This window comes from Lissotriton helveticus, chromosome 1_1 (genome assembly GCF_964261635.1).
Source record: "Lissotriton helveticus chromosome 1_1, aLisHel1.1, whole genome shotgun sequence".
Taxonomy (NCBI): Eukaryota; Metazoa; Chordata; class Amphibia; order Caudata; family Salamandridae; genus Lissotriton; species Lissotriton helveticus.
Window position 1 is genome coordinate 299,897,792 of NC_136057.1, and position 25,642 is coordinate 299,923,433.

Here is a 25,642-nt window from a genome sequence, read left to right on the forward strand (position 1 = left end):
TTGTAGTGAAACACCTACTCCGAACTAGCCACTAGAGAGCAGCAGTGCGCAGAGAACTGCAAACGCCACAAGCCGCGAGCCACGAACAACCGAGAAGGAGAGGAGAGGAAGACCGTAGCCGAGTAGCGCCGGGCGTTGCCGGTGCTGGGAAGTTGCTGGATCTGGCTCCGTTTCCAGTTCCGGGCATCACAGGTGGGAGCGAGGCCGGCGGCCCTGTGCTCCGCGGCGGGGGCGAGACCAGCGCTACTGGCGACCCCGGCACCCGTGAACACTGTGAGAACCACGGGGCGTGACTGCCACGCTGTGCCGTGTCGCCTGTGTGACCCTTGGCGGTTGCGCTTAACCTGAGCCTAAACCAGTAGATCCTCGCTGGGAGGAAGTAGCAAAGCTCTGTAGTGGAGCGGGGTGGAGCTGACCCCTAAATCAAGTGGCGAGTGAGATGTGCGGAGCGGAGGTGAAGGAGGGACGGCGAAGGAGCCAGTAGCATTGACGAGGTATTGAAGGTGAGCCGCCGCTGCATCCCCAGACCTGCGACCTGCGACCAGAGCGACTAGACCCACCGGGCCTGAGCCACTTGATCCACCAAAGAAACACCAAACGCCAGTTATTACCGGCAAAGCAACGCAAAAGCTTGTGGCTTGAGGGGGGCTCCCTGCCCTGCCCCCACTGTACCATTGCCCCTTTTTGCTGCCTAAACAGGTTATAGCTAACGGCCTACAGCCGTTAAGAGCTTCAATAGCCTCATCAGACAAAATCCAATAGCTGTTCTATTAGTTGATCCAGCCGGCCAGCTGGTCGCACTAGCTGGCAAGCAGGCAAGCTTAGTCCAGTCAGCTGTTTGCGGTCCCGAACAGAGAGCCGCGGTAAGAGAGCAGCACCATAAGCTGCTGTCCCAACGGTGTTGAGCTGAGCTGAGTGGACCGGAAGATCTGAAGAGAGAGGGCTGACACTTGCGGCCTGCGAACAGCGGGGGGGTGAAACCTAGAAACTGGTGCACTGCAAGACTGCGTCCTTTTACTTGCACCTCACCTCACTTCCTCGACACCGGCAACAGCAACTGAATGAGCTTTTCGGAACAAAGTCTGCACAGTTAAGAGTAGTTCTTAACTTTGGCCTATTGGCTTAACCTATTGGCTTAATTTCAGTATGAGGTCAGGCAAGAAAAGGGTCCACCTCGAGAACAAGCCCAAATCCAAGCGAAAGGTAAAGCAGAATGCCGCAGCAACTGCCAACAAAAAGGAAAACGCAAATGATGCCAGCGGGAGCTGGGACTCGAATGCAGGAGAAATCGGAGTGTCCAGCGACCAAGTTCCATCGGCTACGACTTCTCGCCCCAATCTTCGACAACCAAAAATAACATCTAAATTTAACTTTTTGAAGGATCCACTCTCCACTATTTTTTCGTCCAGCGGAAAAATCCAGGGCCTCCAAGATTCACTTCTTCCACTGTCTCCCTGTGAGCTGTCAAAAGACCAACCCTTGGGTCAAATAAGTGGAATAACGAACTGCTCTTCCTCAGCAGATGGTCCACCTGCATCAAGTCCACCTGCAGATGGGAAAACAGGGTCCGTGGGTGAAAGTGGGGGAGAAGGTGAGCTAACAATCAAGGCCTCTTGCAGCCCACCAGCCGTACTGTCAGGCGACAGGGGGGCTACGCCTGCCACACATTTATCTTGCTTCCTCACGCACACCAATTCCCTTCCGTCATCAACCATCCTACCTTCACTTAAAACCAGTCAGGAATCAAAGCATTCTTCTCACAATCTTACTACCTGTAGCAGCAAGGGCTTCTCTCAGTGGCAAGAAGCCCTAAGCAGCGTAAGTCCAGAAAATCTAAACAGCTCGCTGATCATTGATAAAAGTCTTCTGGACCAACTGGACAGCTCAAAATCTCACCTTAAGCTAACTGAAGAAACGGTAAAAGAACAGAGATCCAATGACCATCATAAGGAGGACGTGGTAGCGGCATCAAATTTTGGGAGCGACGGCCCCGCCAACTTAACCTATTTGGGCTCACAGGAGTGGGCCGACTTAGTTGCCTCATACATTCCGACCTCGCTGGCTAACTCATCCTCGCCCACAGACAAATCAAACGACAAAACCCAGCCCACCAAAAGGGGCTCCTGTCGGGAGGGAAACTTTTCGAATTCAATCGCTTTACCAAACTCTTCGAAGTCTTCCACACCTTACAAACTGGCAAACCAAAAAACGTCTCTACCCAGGACTCAAGCATCAGACGTGTCAAACACGTGGGACATTCTTTTAAATACCATGCAACGGACCGTAGACACTCTCCACTTCCAATCTGACAAAATGGACCTACAGCTGACCCTACTTGATACCTTGGCTGTTTTCGTTGGGCGGATAGATGATAAACTTGGTCAATTAAACTCCTTAATCAGCAGAGCCCAGCAAGAAGCAAAGCTGGTATGCAGCTGTGGTCCCATCATCGACAAACTGGCAGCACTACCAGAAATAATATCCTCTCTGATAGAAGGGTTGCCAAAAGGGCTTAATGAAAGGCCCCAGCACATCAATCCCGGCGAAACAGCATTTCGGGCACCATCAACAGGAGGGCATACTTTAGCCAACATTGCAGAAAAGGCTGCATTGGTTCTGCCATCGGGTTGTCAGATGCAGCCATCGAGCGGCCTGATAACTTGTTCCTCTCCACATCCGAAGGCTAACACGCCGCCCCTAAACGCGAAAGGGCGGCGGCAGCAAAAGAAGAAAGGCTGCAAACAACTAACATCCATAAGCTTGCCAGAAGTTTATCCACTTTTTAAGTCAGGAGAAAGACAGGAGGAGCAAAACCTGGGCCCAACCACAGTTAACAACAACAGCGGAGAATTGATCTCTACGGGGCACAGATCTTCCTCTAACGGGAATCACGTAGTAGCACCCACAGGGGCATCTACGCAGGAGGATGGGAGGGCCCGGACCACCAATGACACCGAAAACCTAAACATCATGGAAAAGTGTGGCCCTGATAAAGAGAACGATGCTAGTCCCGTCAAACAACCATCAACACTCGAACCAAGGGGGCCACAGCCTAATCATAGTACGGACTTGGTTCGAGAAGTCCCTATTATCAACTACTGTGAAAGATCACGAGCTCAAGAACAGAGGGCAATTGGGCTCCCGTGCCCTCAAAATCAGCTATACTCCACCGTAGTGAGCATCCCTTCAGAGCCACCTGCTCCTGTTTCCAAGAATCTCTCCTCCGGGGATACTCTCACAGGAATTGCGCCTCAGTACGACAATAGCAATTTAACAACCCAAGTTCTTACCCACCTGTCAACAGCACAGCCAAATGAGCCAAATATGAACTCTACCATTGTCCTCTTTACTCCGGAGTACGAATCAAAGGGCCGATTCGACATATTGAATAGAGGGAATTTGCTACGGCTACTTTGCACCATACCAGCGCTAAACAACTTATCATCAGCTGACCTTCTCTCTATAGAATTCATAAAAACTGATAGGACATACGGCAATGAAGCAACAAAAGCAACATGGATTTCTGCCGGAATCGCCAATAAAATCCTTAAAGAGGGAGATCTCCTTAAAACATGGGGGATCAAATCTGCGGTATACCACAACATAGGATATCCGGTGCCGTTGCTCGAGAGACCCAAACACCTACCATCTATAACAACCCCGAAGACAAGGTCGGTGCTGAGGGGTGCACTGGGTCGATCCCCTACAACCGCTCAGGCGACGCGGACTAAAAACAGCTTAATGACTGCTAACCCGTGTAGCGCGATCGAACACCGGCTCTTCAGAATAAGCAACACACCAAGTAATCCTTTATGAAAAGGAAATCTAAAGGTGTCAGGCCTGCATTCGGCAGTACCACATCTGGAATTATGCTCATGGAACTTAAATGGGCTCAACAACAAAGCAGCAGATGAAGATTTCCTACAATACGTGAAATCATTTGATATCATCCTTTTCCAGGAAACTTGGCTGGAGGAGCCGGTTCACATAGAGGGCTACACCTGCTATCATTCCCCAGCAACAAGGAAAAGCAAGTTCGGGCGGATGGCAGGTGGATTAGCAACCTACATCAAAATCTCAACTGTTGGTAACGTGCAGGCATCCATTACCAACTCTCCGGCGATTAACACAGTTGGGATCTCATTAAATTTTGAGGGAAAGAAGAAAGAGGTTCAGCTGATCAACATCTATATAAACCCAAAGAAAAAGAAACAAGAGGTGAAACGCCTAATGGACCACCTATACCATGTTATGACTATGCAAACCTCACCCAACTTAATTCTTTCCGGAGATTTTAATCTATGCATTTTAGGGTCATCAGTAGACAGTGACATACAGGCCCAGTCTTACAACTGGAATATTCCAATTCAATCATTCAGCGGCCAAGGTAAAATTCCCAAGCTTGCAAAGGAGCTGCTGGAAGATTTAGAACATACGGGCCTGAGGGTTTTAAATGGTAGATTTCCTGAAGACTCTCCATCTGTTGCCTCGTTTAATTCAAGCAATGTAACTTCTACAATAGATTATTCGTTAGTCTCTCTTCCACTTTTTCACCATGTACTGGGCTTCAACTTAGGGGACAAGGGCGATATTGACCATCGCCCCCAAGAAATCTCCCTTTGTGCCCTTCCGGACCTAATCCCGTCAAACCCAACAGGACCACATGCCAGTTATACCATAAACCTTAAAAGAATCAAAACTTCGGTCGCAAATACGGTAGAGGTACTTCAAGCAGCAAAATCTCAACTAAGCAGCCTAAACTATCCTTCGGGAAACCCAGTAGCAGGATGGGAAAAATTCACGGTTGACTTTGCAAACAAATACTCAACAACTGTACGGCATTGTCCATCTTCTGGCTCCGGTGTCACACGGAAGACCTCAGGCACCCAGAAATTAGCCTTAAAAATGCACAAAAAAGCAATCAATAAAACACTAAGACTGTTGAGAAAAAACCCGGGGGACGGTGGTTTTCTTGCACAGCTTCATAAACACCGGGCAGACCTAAAAAAACTGAAATGGACAGTCAAAAGATCCAACGAGGATGACTTTTGGGCCAAACTTCATTACGATTCTAAGGGAAATAACAGCGACCAGTTTTGGTCCACAATAAACAAAATGTTAAATCCGAAAAATTGTGGAATAACATCCCACATAACCAAAATCGTGTGGGAATCTTTTTTAGACATACATTTCAACCAACAGGTCACTATAATAAGCAAGCCCCATGTTCCAATAGAGGTCCAACCCTCACAAATAACATGTGAATTCAAATTTGGAACCACTGCCGCCTTACTTAAGAAACTAATCTCCAAAGGAAGAAAAGATGGTGCAGCAGGGCCAAACGGAATTCCTCCGGCCCTCTTTAAAATGGAGCCGGAATATTGGTCAGAAACGTTGACTCCCCTCTACATGTCTGTTAGCCACTCGGGGTGCCTTCCTGACTCATGGAGGGGCTCTATCATTTCTCCAATATTTAAGGCGGGGGACAGGGCTTCACCAAAAAACTACCGCCTGATAGCACTCCTGGACATTGAGGCAAAATACTTCGCGGGGCTTTTACTGACCGAGCTGCGCGAATGGGCAACAAACCGTAACCTAATCCCATCTAGCCAAACAGGATTCTGTAGAGACACGGGAACAACAACAAATCTGCTGGCAATTTCGCTACTTATCGACAAGGCAATGGTGACCAAACAGTCTCTTCACCTTTGCTTTGTGGACTTTAAGGCGGCTTTCGACAATGTCAACCGGGGAAGCCTTTGAAGAAAACTGGCCTCCTGGGGGATCCCTGCGCCTCTACTAAACCTTCTGATCGAACTGCACACCAACACGTGGGTTCAGGTAAAGCTCGGGAATGGCACTCACCTCTCCAGACGCATTCCGACTACAAAAGGTCTAAAGCAAGGGTGCGTATTAGCGCCCACCCTTTTTAATCTGTTTACAGCCAACCTGCCACCTGCTTTAGAGGCTTGCAATGCGCACGCACCGCGCTTGGGGGGCAAAGCCCTACCTAGCATATCCTATGCAGATGACGTGGTCCTGGTCAGCCACACGAAAGTAGGTCTCCAGAATCTTATCAATACGCTGCACGGATACGCCGAAGCTAACCTACTAGAAGTAAACATCGATAAGACCAAAGTTTTGTCTATATCTAGGAATAAAAAGCCGCACACATGGTTCATTGGAACGAAGGTTGTCGCAAATTGCTCGGATTACAAATACTTGGGAATCTTAGTTGACAAAGGTGGTCGTTTTTCAAATCAACTAGAAGCCATCAAGAGGAAAGGTATGTTGATAGCTATGACGCTTAAACAGCTAATGTCAAACTTGAATGGTCCTTCTCTTCTGCCAATGCTCCGCGTGGCCCAAGCTAAGATAGAGTCATCTATCACGTATGGCAGTGAGGCTCTAAGAGGTACAGACGCAAAACTGTTGTACATAATCATTGCAAAGGCCTACAGACTGCTCTTTAACCTGCCAACCTACACCTCACATGCCCAGATCCGGTTAGAATTTGGACTGACTTGCCAAATGCTTGCAAGAAGAGGGGCATATTTAAAGTGTTGGCATAAAATAAAGAATTCACCAGCAAATACATTGAACCACCAGCTCTGGCAAGACTTGAGCAGCTTCTCTAAATCATCGGCGAAAGCATATTTGGAGGACTCCCTGGCCGTCACAGGTCTGAAAGAATTATGGGAAACCCCACTATCGCACGCGCAATTCAAGAGTGTAGTAAACAAGAGTATAAAAAGACATTCGCATGTGGAAGACAAAGCCATCTTCTCCCACAGGCGTCACGCCTGGATGACACTGTGCACATACAAATCACCGGGGCTACAAGCTTACTTCGGTCTGGGGTATGGCAGGAAAACTAAAGAAGCTTTTTTAAAACACAGGCTTGGAATCCTACCAGTCATACCACATCTTCAACCATGGCTGAGACGGAACTGTGGGTCAAAATGTAGGCTGTGTGGTGAAGGTAATGAAAATGTTGAACATATGCTATGCACCTGCTTGGGGCTGAAAGAGGAAAGAGTAGCCCTGCTAAAAACCGGTTTTAATGAACGAAGAATTCGCACATGTAGACAAGCAGTTCTCGCTTGTTTTGACCCAGATCTTCCACAACTAAATGGGAAGCTGGTGAAATTCTTGAAACTAGTGGAGCTGAAACTAACAAACTATGAATTCGCCCCTGATCAGACCTCTGGAACTATGGTCAAGACATGATGCAATGAACATTGTTGACCTCCCACATGACATTGATTTTTATCATTACAATTTTTAAAACTAAAGTTTACTGTTTTTAACTTCTTCTTTTTAATTTTCATCCGAGGATATGTGTTTTAATATATTTTTGTATTGGTTTTAATTAACCTAAAACAATAAAGTTTACTTACTTACACAGCCTGTCTGTAAGGGTGGAGGGCCCACGCCCCTCCCGCAAGAAGAGTGTGTATCAGGCTGAGCAAAGGTCAGCCTGCCAGACACTCTTCTTGCTCAGGTCTGGCAGCCAGGAGCTGTGCATGCACTAAATGTGCAGGCATCTGGCTGTTTGAGTTGAACTTTGCCAGGCTGAGTGTTTCACAGCTCTGTGGGCGTGACCTCTCCAGCCTGGCAAAAATGGCTTGAGGTGCAACCCCTTGAGATGAGGCGGAGCATCACTGATTGCCTCAGACCTGGGCGCTCCAGTTTCAAACCCTGAAGTGTCCAGGGCCGAGTGTCAATCAGTGACAGCTTGTCACAAAGCAATATCACTGACCCCAACCAAGTCTTTTAAGAGTGGGGGACTGCTTCCTGTTCTCCTGTGTGTGCGCGCACAATTGTGCGCGCACAATTGTGAATGCGTAGGTGTGAGTAAGTAAGTGTATGTATGTGCGTGTGTGACCCGCCCATCCCCCTCTCAGCTATAATTAACTACCAACACATTTACTCAGTGCACTGTGTTGTGTGCATTAAAATGTGTAGGTTCTGTCATTGGGTATCAATGCAGATATCGTAATCAAGAAGTCCTGGAAAAAAATCTGCATTCTCTGTCATTTTTAATAGAATTGATTGGCAGACCCAAATACACACTTGTTCCATAATTATTGTGGTATATGATAGGAAACCAATAAGGTTCAACCATTTACCCAAGATTGTTTAATGATTTCTGACTGCCTTAGAAGGGGTCAAAGAAGTTGTCATGTTATAAAGTCATATGTCTGGTACCCAGTTGCCTGCTTTGGCATCTAAAGTATATTGCCTTTTAATCTAATCACTTGAATCAGCCGAGGGAAGCTTAGTAGCTATATTCAAAGATCCCCACTACTCGTGTGTAATATTTCTCCAAACGTGCTCCTGCCAACCCATTTCACAGTTTGGGTGGCACTGTCATGCCAGCTGTCACCGTCAAGCTCTCAATGCTGACGGGCCTCTGTAACACTGTGCAATGCAGTCTAGTGCTTGGGGGGTGGAGCTTGGCACAGGAATAGGAGGAGCCACGAACTGGCTAGAAGGGCAGTTAGAATAGGGATGAGGTACTGAACAGAAGTGTTAAATAAAGCTCCTCTATTCGGGAAACATCCTTTACAACGCAACTTTTACCACGCAGTGCTATTACAACGCAGGTTTTACAACGAAAACCATTACAACGCATTGCGCTGGGGGGCGCTCTAGGATAGGGAATAGATTTAATTTACTATCCAACACCTTCCCTAGTGTCCACGGGGACTGGAGTTGGAATAGTAAATTAAACTATTCACTATCCAGCACCCCAAAGCGCTATGCGTTGTAATGGTATGCGTTGTAAAAACCGCATTGTAACAGCATGCGTGGTAAAAGCATGTGTTGTAACGTCATATATCCCCTCTATTCGAATATAGCGTCCGTCCCTTATTACAATAGGAAGACACTACAGCTGGCGACGAGGGTGGGATGATTACACTGCGTGACTGAGCACATCCCAGGAGCTGTGACCCGTCCTGCGAGGTACGCATGTGAGGTCGTTTTCGCGACGAGTATGCCCTGAGCGAGTGCTGCGGCGGAATCTGAATCCGCCAGCCTTGCATCATCTGCGCCGAAGCTCCATGGTCAGGAAGCTACGTGGAGCGGATCTGCGAGGGCGCTGTCGTGCGCCGAGAAGCTCCATGGTCGGGAAGCCACGTGGAGCGGAGCTCGTCCCACGTGTGGGGGCTAGAGCGTGTTGTTGCCCACCCACCGGGATCCCACCCCGGCGGCGAAAGAACCCGAGCTCGCCCCGCGTGTGGGGCCTGGGAGCGCGTTGTCTGCCTGCCTACCAGGAGCCCACCCCGGCGGTGGAAGAACCCGATCTCGCCCCGCGTGTGGGGGCGCGTTGTCTGCCTGCCTACCAGGAGCCCACCCCGGCGGCGGAAGAATCGGAGCTCACCCCGCGTGTGGGGTTAGAGCGTCTTGCCTGTTTGCCCACCGGGAGCACACCCGGCGGCAAAAGAAACGGAAAGGAAAGCACAGAGAAGGAAATTGCTGCCCTACCTGGAGCGGTGATCTGGGAATGACCACTGGCTGCAACCGACGGTGAGTGGGAGCGAGAGCGCCGATGAATGTAGTGTCTCCGGTGAAAGGATGAGAAAGAATGGCCAAGTCTCGTTGAAAACGAGATTTCCACAGCGGCGGCCATTTTGGAGTCAGGCACTCTGTTCCCACCCCATGTTAAAGATACTGAGCGGCCATTTTGAAGTCAGGCAACCTCCAGTTTTGCTATCAAGCACAAGCAAGAGTTTACAATAAATAAGCACGAGCAAATGCACAAGCGAATGCAAGAGATAGACACAAAACAAACACGAGCGAATGCAAGAGGTGAAATAAGAAAACAAGCACAAGCGAACGCAAGAGATAGACACCAAACAAGCACGAGCAAACGCAAGAGGTGCAGTAAGAAAACAAGCACAAGCAAATGCAAAAAGATCGACAAAGGCAGCAGTAAATACAAACGAGCACGAGCCAAGACAAGACTGAGCTAAACAAGCACAAGTAAATGCAAGTTTCACATGTAAACAAACACAAGCAACCGCAAGTCCTGAAGTAGACAAGCACAAGTAAATGCAAGTTTCAAACGTGGCAAACACCGGCAAATGCAAATTTCAAATGTAAACAAATTCCAGCAACTGCAAGTTCTGAAGCAAACAAGCACGAGCAAATGCAAGCGTCAGACGTAAACAAGCACAAGGAAACGCAAAGTGTGAACATAAGAAGCACAAGCAAATACAAATTCTGAATGCCACACACAAGCAAATGCCAATTGCGAATGCAACAAGCCCCAGCCCATGCAAGTGTCAAACGCAACAAAGCCTGAGCAAATACAAGTCCCAAGGTAAACTTCCAGCACCAAGTGAAAGTAAGCAATTGAAATCAAAGGAAACCAAGAAAATGAATGATCTAGAAACACGAGTAAACAAGAATTGAGGAAGCTTCCGTTCATCAATTAAGTGACTGGTAACCTGCACTAGTCGTGAAAAGGAATACAAGAACAAGCCGGCAACATCGCCAAGTACCAGTGCTGAGGAAGCACAAAACACTTGCAGCTAGCACGCTACATTACAGAAAGCAGGAATCCCTGAGACATGAGCCGCGCATGCTGCAGCTGAGTATCAGCCATATGGAACTCACTGAGGTCTACTGAGCCAGTCACGCTGAGGGTGGACACCAAGCCAGGTTGGTAGTGAAAGGGAAAGTTGAAACTGGTGGACACACATTACAGTGGCATACGAGGACTTGCCCCCATCATGTCAGTGAGAAGGGAAACACATAAATCTAAACCCTGCGTTGGAATACCACCCCCAGTGACACAGAAGGACATCCAGAGCTTGGGTCCCAAATGGAACCGGTGGCTGAAATCACTGGATGATTTTCTTGAAACAACCGGTGAGCAAAGAGATGGAAAACGTCTACTACTACTACTTCAGCTGGTGGGTCATGAAGGCCGACGCTTAATCAGAACATTTTCAGCAAAAGACACCGAGACATATGGAAACCTCAAAGAGACGCTACACGCTCACTTCAGCACAAAGGAGGACGTAGATCATGAACGTATCACCTTCAATACAGCACGGCAGGAACCAGGAGAATCGTTACCAAAATTCATTACAAGGTTGCAAAGTCTGGCACAATGCTGCCATTTCAACACATTCACAAATGAGGAAGCAATTCGACTCCGGATAATCGAGGGCTGTTCAAACACTAACACAAAGCACAAGATCCTTGGAGGGCAGTTCTCGCTGAAAGAAATCATCAGGAAGGCCGAAGTTGGAGAACGGGTCAAAGCGAAAGGAATGCACCTCGAGACAAGAAGGAAAGACAAGAGAAAGGAGATACCTCCTGGGTTAGCGAATAAAGCCCAAGAAATCAAAAACGCCAGGAAGGGGGAGGACAAAGGCAGACCAGTGACTAGACATCATGAGAGGCAAAGAGACATGAAACTCCCTGATTCAACAACACGAAGGGTAGTGGATGATGGCGAACAAAACACTGTGACAAGCCTGTCTGACATAACCTCAAGGAGTCAGTCAACATATGTTACAAACTACTCTGAAGCAGTATCAAGTGGGACAGACCACACAAGTGGAACAGATGACAGCCTGCTCAACCAGTGCGAAGGAAAGACAAGTTACAGAAAGCGGGGCTAGTCATGTCAACCCCGGAAACCGATACCCGAACACACCCGAGCAACCCACTGGTCATCAAATTTCGTGGACGAGTCAGAGGAAAGATCAAGCCATAGGACACGTCACTCCCATGGCACAGATGTCAGTGCACCCAACAAACGAGAAGACGAAACAAACCACATGAAGCGTGGTGAGCCACTCAGACACCGAAAAGAGATAGGCACGTGCACTCAAGCCAGCCATGTCAATGAGAAAATGGAGAAGAGACAATTAATGTCATGTGAGAGGGGCAGAGACCAAAAGCTCGAGGACCAAACTAAAGAAGTAGATGCGTGGTTAGCAAACAACCTCTCCACAGTAATAACACAGAAGACATTTAAAGAGATGTGCTCAAAGAAATGTTCCGCAGACTGCTCCGACTCCAGGAGCATGTCATCACAGACTACCAACTTAATAAACTTACCAGTCAAGACACTCTCAAAGGAACATTTTCGAAGGAAATCAGCGAATGACTCCTCTGATTCGGAAAGCATGTCTGTACGATCACTCGAGTCAACAAAGTCATGGTCCCGAAAACGTCCATGGGATCAATCACCGGAACGCTCAAGAGAACCAAAGGACGTTCATCCCGTCCAGAGCAATATATCTCATACCAATGTCTCAGAATACTCGATCACCCACAAGACAACATATCATGTCAGTCACAGTTACATCAAGACATAAAGAATATACCGTCACCCCTGATGGGGTCAGCGAGGCTGACTCAAAGGGCCTACAGAAGGAAAACAAATAGATGGGACATTATCTACCGGGTAGGAAGGGACTATACTGTTGCTCTGCAAGGAAGACAAAATGTGTTGACAAAGGTATATCGTCATCGGATGAGAGAGAAACATGTACATGTCCGGATGATCAAAGAGTTCACTGGTCTCCAACGCGAGTCAGAGCGAGTGAGATAAACAGAGACAGCAAATGAGTCTCAGAACCAAACCAGGACACCCATTTCAGATAGTGCCTCACCATCTGGTATACATGACTTTGAACAGGAGGACAGTGCTGTCCCCGACCGGACAAGACAAAAAGAAGTAAAATTACATGCGAGTGCTCGGAAGAAAACCAGAACAACATCCACTCATAATGGAGATCGAGCGTCAATCGAAAAAGAGCCACAAAGAAAGACAGACTGCCGCTATCAAGCTGAGCTCTCCACAGTCACCTCACAAGGGGCCACCACGATCGCCTCAGAATCTGAAGATGAGTGGATAACTCAGAAGCCTATTGGAAACCGCAACGAATCTGAGAACAAGAAGATCACACAAGATATCTCGCAATTTCAAAGATGCACTCCTGTAGTCAAAGACGCTCTTGTCAAGGCTACAGAAAAGCTATATAAAGAAATGTCTCCAACAATCGCCGACACCTGAGGAGCGGACTGAATATGAGCCTGAAAATAAAGGTGCGTATCTATGGCTCAAACGAGCGCCCACAGACTTATGTGGCTGAGTGAAGAATTACGAACACGGTAGAAGTTAATTTCATTTTGTTAAGAAAGGGGGAGATGTAACACTGTGCAATGCAGTCTAGTGCTTGGGGGTGGAGCTAGGAACAGGAACAGGAGGAGCCACGGACTGGCTAGAAGGGCAGTTAGAATAGGGACGAGGTACTAAACAGAAGTGTTAAATAAAGCTCCTCTATTCGAATATAGTGTCTGTCCCTTATTACAATAGGAAGACACTACAGCCTCCCTGGTCTTTGCAACATGCTCGTCATGTTTTTTTTCATAAATAAACCCTCAAAACATAGATTTTTTTAACAGGGCACTTGGTTGTTGGGAGGGATCCAGGATGTTTTTTTTCAGGAAAACAAATGAGTTGGAAGTACCACCTTAGAAAATGTGAGACTTCAGACGCCATAGCAATGGAGGTTCTGCGGTTGCTGGACCCGCGCAAAGAGAGTTCAGGCAGTGGAGAGTATTAAGGGTCAACCATTGGAGAAGGAGTGGTTCACCTTCCTACATGAGTCAAGGAAAAAAAGGGCCACATGTACAACAGGTTTTAGCTGTTGCAAATGGAGAACCGGGCTGTTTGCGACCACTAAAGAGCCTTTTTGACATGTACTAACCCTAAGTAGGGTTAGCGTGTCGGTATTAGGAAGGGGTGTGTGAAGGGCGTTCCTTCCTAATAGCGAGTTTCAGGGGGATATTTGATTGTCTTGCGACTGGAATGCATTTGCAAAACATTTGCAGTTTACCGCTTACTTCAAGTAGGTGGTAAGCCATTCACTAACAGGATGGAGTCCCCAGGGGATTCCCCTTTGTGAATGCTAGTAAAAACGTTTTTTCAGAATAGGCAGTGGTTCCAAGGACCACTGCCTACTCTTAAAAAATGAAACTGAAATGTTTCATTTTTCTTTTTGAAATGCATCCCATTTTCCTTCGAGGAAAACAGGCTGCATTTCCAAAAAAGAAGTTGATTTATTTAAAAGCAAACACAGTCATGGTGGTCTGCTGTCCCCAGCAGTCCACCATCCGTGCATTTTTAGCACTTCCCAATGGATCACAAATTCCGACCTACCTCATGGATACTGATGAGGTAGGTCTTTTGTCACTAAATGTGTCCGAGACACATTGGTACATTGGTTTTTGCGAGTTGCAAAAAATCGCAAATAGCAACTTGCTAATTGTTTCCGTCATACATGAGGCCCTGTGAGTCATATGGATAGAACACCAATAGAGTTTTGACAGATTCCCTGATACCAGTCAACTCTTAACATTATTGGTTAATTAATAATCATGGAAACTCCTAATTAAAATGAAAACGAGTCACAGCGTATTCAACTTTTACAAGTTACGAATAGCAGATGTAGTTATAGAAAGATGGGTCATTTTATTTCATCGTGAATCTTGTTACACATCTTAATAGAGATGAAAAGTTCCTGCATGACTCATGGTTTCTCCATGTGATTGCAGCCTTATTTATATAGGGATTTGATGGTGTACAGGGAACTATCAAAAGCTTAAACGCAATAAAAATAAGAATGAATGCTGATATAAATATTACGATCAATATGATGATTGATGGGACTAATAATAGGGACAGGAGAGTTTTCAAAGGTATGTGGAGTGGGCTCATCACTGTGGCAGGGGAGGCATAGGACGAGTGAGTGGGCTTTGACAGTAAAGTGCGAAGAAAATATTGATAGGTGATCAGCAGAGGACACCACTGAGGACGAAGCAGAAATGAGATAACGGGGAGACTGCAAGACACACTAGCACAGGGTACTAGTGGAGTAAAAGAGTGAGAGACACAGGGGTATATTTGCAAGGCCATAGCTTCAACAGAACATCACTCTTAGGGATTTTCTGATGGCGCTATGCCCTTCTCCATATTCACAAAGCGGTGTTAAGCCACTTTTGGTGGCTTAGAGCCATCTTGTAAATTTACACGCATCACTTAACATGGAAGGGGCATTCAATGGGTGTTGTTGTGGGCGTTCCACTGCAACAACCATTGCTTTTTGATGCTGTCCCAGATCTACAAGGAGAAATACTTTTATTTCTCCTCGTTTTTGCTTTTTGTATGTGTGCTGAATTTTGCAGCACACATAGAAAGAGCAAAACGCCATTAATGATTCTTTATGTGCAGGAAGGGAGAACTTTCTGCACATAAACAATCTTTAAATAATGACAACTTGCTACTTGTATGTGTGCTGCATTCTGCAGCACACCAAAAAGTAAGAAATCGCCATTATGGATTATTTATGTGCAGTAAGGCACACCTTCCTGCACATAAACAATCATCCTTTGCAATGCAGGCATCCTTGAGCTATGGTGCAAGGGTGGCTACGTTGGCACTTGACAGCTAATTTTAGCGCCAGCACTAGGGAAACATAAGGGTGCACTGTATTGTTGTAAATACAGCGCATCCCTGCATTTTGGATATGTCAGAGCACGGCGCTGTCAAATTTGGTGCAGCTCCGTGCTGCGACATTTAGTTGTAAATATGCTCTACAGTGTCAGAACTTGGGGTGGACAAAACACCATCTTGAATTCTGCCCATTCCAAACTCTGAAGAGAGTGCTTTGCCTTTTTCTGTTTTCAAGGCAGGTAAAGCAACAGGTCACCCCAAAATCACAGCAAAAAAAAAATGGTGAGGCAGCAGATGTAGAAAGAAAATCATACGTAACTGTATGGGAGCAACATGAACCACAGTACACAAACGACTGTTGTTCACAACAATTGTGTTTTTTGATTCCTCACGTGCATTTCACGCTAAAATATAACAATAAATGGCAGATTTCCGTTTCACATAATTTTGTGTAATTCTTCTGCAATTTCACATAATTGCAAGAAAAGCAAATTTCGGAATTATCACACACCCTTATTCCAAAAGACCCTAGATCTCGGAATGGGCTAACTAACCCTCAAAGTACCTAATATAGTAGGGTTCGACAAAATGCAATGAATGCAGAGGTCGTAGTGGGCAAGGGAATGGGGGGGAATGACGTTCCCAAGCTTTATTCATTTGATCAACACAGTTCCCATACTTTATGTTATTAAGAAACAACTGTCCCTCAATTGGTTGAGTTGCTGCAGGTTGAAAGGGTATTAGATGGGTCTGCTCTAACTGTGAAGTGAGAGAAGAGAGTGACAGCTGCCGAAGAAGCAAGCCTCCTGTCCAGGTTCACTGCTCCTGAAAGAAACGTAAATGTGTGCAATTGGTTAATCAGCAAATCTGAAGGCTGCTTGGGAGCCAGTGTAGCTTTAATTTTGGAATCTGGAATGTATCCTTTTAATGGAAAACAGTAAAAAGATTTGCACCAGTTACAGTCTGTGTATTATTAAAACATACGTTTTGAAAGCACTGTACATGTTTAAAGAGAATCTTTTTTAAACAGTCCGTTTATACTGTGTGTAGTACATTTTCTAAACTAATGATTTACGTATTCACTCCACTTTCTGTCACAGCTGTGAACCCCTTAGCATTCTAAATACACATCACTATTTCTCCAGTGCACTGTCCAGTTATTCCAACAGACATCCGAAGTGACTGCATTAACACAATGAGCTTTCCTACCGGAAACATGCATTTCCCAGAGGTTAATTTAAGAGGAAATAATTTTAAATTTCAGGTGTGTGCATTATATTTTAAATGCAGTAAACTGTTAGTGAAAGGCCAACAAAATAGTCAAAGATTACTGTTAAAATTCAGCTGCTCCCTGACCCCGCCCCCTGACTCACTGACCCCGCCCTCATTATACCCAGGATCACAGTACAGTTCCCATACTTTTCTTTATGCACTTCGACCGCTGCATGAATGAGCGAACATTCAGAGTATCACAGTTCATCGGCACAGGGACATTCTAGCATTTGAGAAATGGAACCTAACTGCGTCACTGGCTCGGATTAATGGCGGCCACAAGCTGTGAAGAGAATCAGATTCCCTTCAGACAGCAGACGGGAAGGCAGCTCTTTCTTCCTCTCCCCAACACCGATCTGGAAATGTAATTGCCTGTTTTATTCTCCGCGAGCTCCAGACCCCGAAAAGAGAAAAAGTCGCTCATAATGATTTCAGGATTGACTGTGGGGGGCAAACATTTAAGCTTCCATTTCCCACCATGAATATTAATAACGGGTGCTACAGAGACGATGCGAAAGAGTAAGCGAGAGTTAACGGGCATATTACAGCAGTAGTACCAGCTATCACCCAGTGGCGTAACGACTTGGGAGGGAGGGGTGAGGGGGGGTGAGCAGACACCAGACAAATTGAAAGTGTGCAAAAGGCCGCTTTTATTGAAACAGGTGCATATTTACAAAAATACCAACCTGGCAACCGCCTCACAAAACTAGTCCTCACTAAATAAGATGTTACCTTACAACCCCAAACGTCAGGCCCGCCCCTACCACGTCACAAACCCCGCCCCCACCCAGCACAACATAATTACAATTCAAACAATACCAAAACCTGATAATCATTTAAATATCATCCCAACCCACGGCAAAACATCACATTGCAAAACTTACCCACCAACAACTTACATTACCCAAAACCTTGTAACCACCCCACGAAACAACTATTTAAACTTTTCCAGCCATAGCCCAACTTTAGCAAAAACCCAACAAGCTTCATGTCCCTGCTGACCAAGAACGCCCAATTTCCGCACGGCACCTGTTCCAAGCGACAATGAACAACATGTTTTGTTACCCCATATCCACCTGTTCCGACAAAAGACCCTAAAATTATGGAAGATAAAACAAATAAATAATGAAAATAAATAAATAAATGAATAAATAAAAGACCCGGGGAAAGTAAGAGAAAAACCTAACTGAGAATAGGGAGGGAGGGAGGGAAAATTTCCAATATAACTAATGAGCTCCCGGCCACCAGGTCATTCAACCTAAAATGGTGGCCGGGAGGAGGGGCCAGAGGGATATATAGCTGGGCTCCCCCAGTAGGAACCGAGGGAGCCCAAAACCAGCCCAAAACCAGCCCAAGGCCGGTGCCCTGATGCAACCCCCCCCCACTAGCCCCTCCCAATCAGCCCGGGGGTGGGGACCTCCCTGCGGTCGGCTGCCCCCCCCCAAGCCCCACTTGGGAGGGAGGGGTGAGGGGGGGTGAGCAGACACCAGACAAATTGAAAGTGTGCAAAAGGCCGCTTTTATTGAAACAGGTGCATATTTACAAAAATACCAACCTGGCAACCGCCTCACAAAACTAGTCCTCACTAAATAAGATGTTACCTTACAACCCCAAACGTCAGGCCCGCCCCTACCACGTCACAAACCCCGCCCCCACCCAGCACAACATAATTACAATTCAAACAATACCAAAACCTGATAATCATTTAAATATCATCCCAACCCACGGCAAAACATCACATTGCAAAACTTACCCACCAACAACTTACATTACCCAAAACCTTGTAACCACCCCACGAAACAACTATTTAAACTTTTCCAGCCATAGCCCAACTTTAGCAAAAACCCAACAAGCTTCATGTCCCTGCTGACCAAGAACGCCCAATTTCCGCCACCCAGAAAAGAGGGGGAAGGAATTACCCTCCTCTCTTTCTGCCCCCAAAAACCGACCAACCAAGGAACTAGAACCTCAACCCAAGAAATGTTGAATCTTCAAACACCTGGAGAGCACCTCTCGCAATTCCAATAGATATAAATCCATCCCTATACGAGATAAGTGAACACCATCGCCGCGAAAGAATTCCACATTGTCATAACGGATGTCCTTATGGGACACCCGCCCAAAACCCAGATCTCTACAAAAACGGGAAACCTCCAGATTCAACTTCCTTCGCGCCTTATCAACCGCCCTAGGCTTGATCGCACCCCTCCAGGTTCTTCTAGGGACCAATTCTGTCCATAAAACATGGCAACCCGCCCATTGTTGACGAATAAGAGAAAGATCCTTCTTCATCGCTCTCAATAAAACCACCCCTTTCACCCCACAAAGGTCATTCTCCCCAAGGTGTAAGAGCAGCACGTCAGGACAAATACCTCCCACCAACCAAGAATTCAAGGCCGGGATAAGCTCCCTCCAGATCATACCTCCCTTCCCCTTCCATACAACATTAAAAAGACGAGAATTAAAACCAAGTGTGGAACCAAAATAGCTTCTTATAGCTTGATCTTCCGCGCGCCTAATGAAGGAATGTCCCACTATCCAGATCGTCATGACAGTCGAACGGGGGCCGGCCACCGAACCTGAAAAAGAAAAGCAGCATCAAACTCAAGCAAAACTATCATCCGCAGGCGCCATAACAGGATCAGTACGCACATAGCGCCTAAAACAGTTGGAGGACCAACGCCCTAAAGACATAATGTCTTGCTGCGACCAACCCCTGTTATGAGCTTCTGTAGCTGCCCCAATCCTGAAAGAATGCGTACCATACTGTGTCTCATCCAAGCCCAGGAATCGCAGCGCTTTACGCAAAACCATGCGCAGTTGGTACTCCGTCACCCTGGAACCATCCACATGTCGAAAAACAGGGCCCTCAAAGGCGGCCCCCGAACAGTCCCGCAAACGCCTGGCCCACCTCAAAGGACACGTCTCAGGAGGGGAAGAAGCTTCCAGCCAGATGCCCCTCCCTTTGCTGTGTTGATCAGTTTTTGCCCGAGCCAACCAAACGTGCAACCCCGCTTCCAAAAATCGAACATTCTCCCACCCCACCCCAAAAGTAACTTTCGACCCCAGTAACTCAGAAACTCTGAAAGCACCAAAAAACATCCAAACCATAAGAGTAGAAAACAGACAAACCTCAAACCCATTCAGACAAACCGAGGGCAAAACCTGCAAAACTCGGGCTAACGTCTGCCAAGACAAAGGTCGGCGAACCATATGTTCCCTACCCCTCTCCCTAGACCAACCTTCTAGCATGCGCTTACCCACCTCCCCTGCCGAAGGAGAATAGCCCCACAGCAATTTGCCCATGAACGCAATACCAGCCAATTTTCCAGCAATCGTCACACGTGTCAGCCCCCTGTCTATCAAGTGAAGAATGAACTGTACCACATCTTCAGATCGTCTCCAGCCCGGAGCGCGCCAGCCGGCCCCAGATTCTAAAAACTCTTTCCAGGCCAATTCATACGCTGTCCTAGTGGAAACTGCAAGCGAACCTACCACCAGCTGCAAAACCCTGTCTCGCCTACAGTCCACAGATGTTCCGGCATGCGGGTCGGCGTCCTGTCCGCCTCCGAGGCTAGCCCATGGAATCTCTCCCACTGTGAACGAGACAAAGCATCCGCAATGTCATTGTCCACCCCAGGAATGTGTAAGGCCTTAAAACTGATGTCATACGTCAAGCACCCCAACACAAAGACTCGCAAGAGCTTCAAGATGTGAGCATCCCTGGCCGACTGCCGATTGATAATGTCCACTACAGCCTTATTATCAATTCGAAACAGCACTTTTTTGTGAGAAAGCTCCTGACCCCACAAAGTCAACGCCACCACCACAGGGAAAAGCTCCAGGAAGGCAATACTCCTGCCTCCGTTCTTCCACGCAGCAGGCCACTGTTCAGCACACCATCTGCCCTGCCAGTAAAGACCGAAACCATCACTGCCTGCAGCATCTGAAAAAATTTGGACGTCCCAAATCCAATTCTCTTCTCTGTACAGAGGAATGCCATTGAAAGAGTGCAGAAAGGCTACCCACATCCGCAGATCCTCCTTAACACCTGCTGACAAGCGAACGTGATGGTGAGGTAAAAACTGACCAGACAGAGCTCTACCCAAACGCCTGCAAAAAGTTCTACCTGCCCTGACCACCCTACAAGCAAAGTTAAGATGGCCCAGCAGCACCTGAACTTCCTTCACTGTCACCTTTGCCTTGTTCAACATAACATGTAAGAGGTCCAACATTTTTTCTTTTTTATCCACTGGTAAACGTGCCTCCATAACATTAGAATCAATCTCGATTCCCAAAAAAGACATGGTCGCGCAGGGGCCCATTGTCTTTTCCGGTGCCAACGGCACACCTAAAAATTCCATCAGAGTTTGGAATGTTCGCAAAGCATTCTGGCATGCTGAGGAATTGGGAGCACCTACAAAAAAGAAATCATCCAGGTAGTGAGTCACAAGCTGATGTCCTGACGTGTCGGTGAAAAACCATTGGAGAAATGTGCTAAAGGTCTCAAATAACGCACAGGATATGGAACAACCCATTGGTAGAGCCTTATCCACATACCACTTCCCCTGAAATTGAATCCCCAAAAGATCCCAATCCCCAGGATGTACAGGCAATAAACGGAATGCCGATTTGATGTCACATTTTGCCATCGCCGCACCAGTGCCGGCAGATACAACCAGGGCCATGGCCACATCCACTGAAGAATAAGACACTGAAGCAGCCTCACCATCAATGAAATCGTTAACTGATGAGCCCTCCGGCCATGACAAATGTTGAATCAAACGAAATTGCCCAGGCTCTTTCTTAGGCACCACACCAATTGGGGAGACAATAAGATTTTCCAAGGGCCAATCATCAAAAGGACCCGCCATCCTTCCCTCCCGCACTTCCTTATCCAATTTGTCTTGCACCACCTCTGGATGTTCATTGGCCGACATTAGATTCTTTGACCACCGCCGCAACCGCGGCCCTGTGTAACCCAAACGAAAACCTTCCTGAAAACCATCCAACAACAACTTAGCAGCCTCGACATTCCCGTAGCCCCTCAGAGCCACAGCCAAGTGAAAAGGATTAACTGGCGTATGAGCCTTTGGGCCCAGTTCCAGAAGTGTTCTTCCCCCCCCTGTAAGGTTGAGGCTGCTGTGCAGGAGCAGGGGCATTGGCTGTCTGTTGTGACCACTGTCTACCCCCTGTAACCCGAGGCCCCCAACACTTGGACAGTGGGTGCGGTTTACCACATTGGGAGCATTCGTGTCGAAATTTGCAATAGTCTCTTGGGCAATATCCTCTGTTAAAATCCCAACATGTCCCATTGGCAGATTGGACTGACACAGCTGCACCCACCCCTCCCCGAGTGGGCCTACCCTGAAAGGGCCGTGAAGGTAATGGATACCCACTAGCTGTGAAAATTGTCTTACCACCCGCCGAGGCACCCATAGTGTGTTGCCACAAGTCATTATCCAACTCCCCCCATTTCGCTTCAGGATCCCAAGCCATCCGAGCCCGGAATTCCTCATCATACTGTGACCAGGCATAACCACTGCCAGTAATCTGCGCTTTCCTGATCACATCCATATACTTAAAAAGTGCCACACAGCGCTCAGGGAATTTCTCACAATACACACTAGCGTATATAAGAAATGCCGCTGTCCAGTTTTCTATGGTCAAAGGAACCTTTGGGCGCTTGGCCAACTCATACTCTTCCTCCTTAGACCCCTCCTTAGACCTAACCTCCCTATGTAAAAGCTTCAATAATTCAACGTACTCCCCTTTCCAAATCCTTTCCTTAGTAGACAGCATTAAATGAGCGCCCAAAGGTTTTGTGACGCCCATGTAAGGCAATTTCTTTATTTTAAGCTCCTTGCTGTGTGGGGGGTCCTTACCTACCTCCATGGGCTCCGTAACAGTCCCGGAATCCACCTTAGAACCCACCCCCCCGTCACTCGTACCCACTCCTTGATCCTTAACATAACGACCCTTGTGGAGCTTAAAATCCACACCCTCCGAAGGAGGATCCCCCCCCCGTTCCAACAGAAACCATCAATGGCTTGTCCCGCGGCCCAGCAAGCTCACCTGGATTCAATAAAGGCAGTTGGGCCGGCCTCTCTCTCCATGCCATCTGTTCAACATCAACGCCTGACCGAGGAACCCTCACCACGGGGCCGCTCTCTCGAGTTGGTCTGGAAACTGTAGCTCTCGGACGCACCACCACCGGTGCCTGTAAAACATCATCAGAAGCGTGAAAAAGCCCCCCCCTTGCACCCTTAGCAGGTATCTCGCCCTCCTCAGGGCTCTCCTCATCATAATCTAAAACCAAAGATTCCTCCAACCCCGGAGGGGCCAACTCCTTTGACGGACTTCTGAAACCAACCCGGGCCTTACCAGCCCGTACTGACATTTGAGGCGGGGGAGCCGACTGGACCCGTCTGTACTCCCCCAATCGTTGACCAGATTTGTGCAACTGAACCAACGATGAATCCCTTTGCTGATGAGAAGAAACATGTGGGGCCAGCGAGGACGCGCCGGTCCTGCTTCTGCCAACCCCGCCGATATCCAAAGAACCTGACAATGGGGCCAGCGAGGACGCGCCGGGTCCGCTTCTGCCGACCCCGCCGATACCTGTAGAAAGAGAAGTTGGGGCCAGCGAGGACGCGCCTGACCTGCTTCTGCCGACCGCGCCGAGATCCTGAAAGGAAGACGTTGGGGCCAACGAGGTCGCGCCTGACCTGCTTACGTTGACCGCGCCGGGGTCCCTCGCCGGTACGGGGTATGCCGCGCCAGGCTCCACCCTCCCTTCTCCTCGGTGTAACTGGGCCGCACTCCACCCTACCAAGTCTGCCTCTCCACGACGCTCCCTGACCTGCAAAGAAAAAGGCTGAACTGATGTGCCGGGACCCCTACTACCAGAACGGCCAAATTGATCAACACCACTAGCCATACAAAAACTAGAATCCTTAAACTGCACTGGACCAGCCTTCAGAGAAACAGACCCCGTAGATCGAACCGTCAACCCCCCCCGAGGAGGGGAAGGCTCCACGTCCTCACCACCACTACTCCAGTTCAACAACTCCTGAACCTTTTGAGACGCAGGTCCCGATGCCAGTCCACCCTGCCCTTTCTGCTGGATATCAGAGCGGGGCTGCTCCCTCATCCCCAGCGATCTGCCCCCAACAGGCAAACCTGGAAAACTCAAAGTGCCCCCAAAACCACTCAGCATATCAGTCCCTTGGATGGGTGTAGCCCTGCCCGCATCACGGACCCCTTCTGCCCATGAGGGAAAAACATCCAAACCCTCCCAGGATCTAGCACCCACCTGCCTATCGCCACTCTCCTGCAAAGGTAAATTAACAGAACCACCCATAGAAGGCTCAATGAACCCCCCACCTGACCCAGAAACGTCCTGCGGAGCACACAACAAAACACGATCAGCCCCCTGCCCCAGAAAACCTGCCCCCGCCCTCTTCTCAACCTGCGCCCACTCCCCCTCCCCCACAGAACCACTGAGCACCGACAGTACCTCCCCCCGGGTTGAGACAGGGGGGGAAAACAACAGGGGGCTATAAGGCACAAAAGCAGGCCCATACACCATTTGCCCAGACTGCACTGCACCACATGCAACATCATCAGCAGGTACAAAACCCCCACCAGCACGGGCCGGCGTCGAAAAACGTGCACCGCCAGACCCTTCACTCCCAACTTGAAGTGCCACCTGTCCAGCAGACTTACAAGCCCCGAATTCCATTACATCAAGAAACGGGCCATCCAGCCTAGAAGCCGGCAACACAACTTCACTGTCAGCGCGAGGCGCGAAAACGTCAACGTGCGCATGCGCACCAACCGCCAGCCCGACACTCAACTGCTCTGTGTCAGGAAACACGGAGGCAGAAGCCGAGCGCTTCCTGCCTCCGCGCTTACCGGCCCGCTTGCCTCTGGCAGCGGGGACCGAAAGCGAACGCACTGGCAGCCCCACAGACACCAGGGGAGCCGGCACCACACCCTCCCCAATCCTGCCTCGCGCGGCGCATCAGTTTCCCCCCCCCGCATGCGTCACGGTACCAGGGGCCGCTCTTCTAGAGCGCGGGCGGCCCCTCTCACTTACCCCCTCCCGGCGAGATTTCTTCGGCGACGCGCAAGCCGCGACCGCCTCCGCCACACGCGCCGAGGCCTGCCGCCGAGGACGCGCCGCTCCAGGCACGTCACCTAGCACAAGGTCCAGGCGTCCAGCCTCACTAAGAAGGCGGATCGCCTCAAGAACACGGTAATCCTCGCCAGACATGACAAGGAAACACAAAATTCAAATATTTTAGATAACAAAATTTCAAAATTTCCAATATAACTAATGAGCTCCCGGCCACCAGGTCATTCAACCTAAAATGGTGGCCGGGAGGAGGGGCCAGAGGGATATATAGCTGGGCTCCCCCAGTAGGAACCGAGGGAGCCCAAAACCAGCCCAAAACCAGCCCAAGGCCGGTGCCCTGATGCAACCCCCCCCCACTAGCCCCTCCCAATCAGCCCGGGGGTGGGGACCTCCCTGCGGTCGGCTGCCCCCCCCCCAAGCCCCCCTTTTAAGCGGGGGGGCGGGGGGGGCTGCAAAGTTCACAGAGAGGACCCCCCTCCATCTACACTCCGGACCAACTCAAGAGCTTTAAGGTTAGAGCCCCGCCGCCCATACACAGTGTCCGAGATGTCCCCCTCGCCCTCCTCCCCCCTCCCTGAGCACCTTGGCCCCGCGCACAGCGGGGACTATTGTTAAGCCACTCTTACCACCACCCATTTGCCGCTCTTGTGCCTGAATGAGGATTTGGGGGGGCAGCCGAACAGCGGGAGGCTTGCCCCCCCCGGGGAAGTTTGGGGCAGTAGGGGGGGGGTCACTGGGGAGCA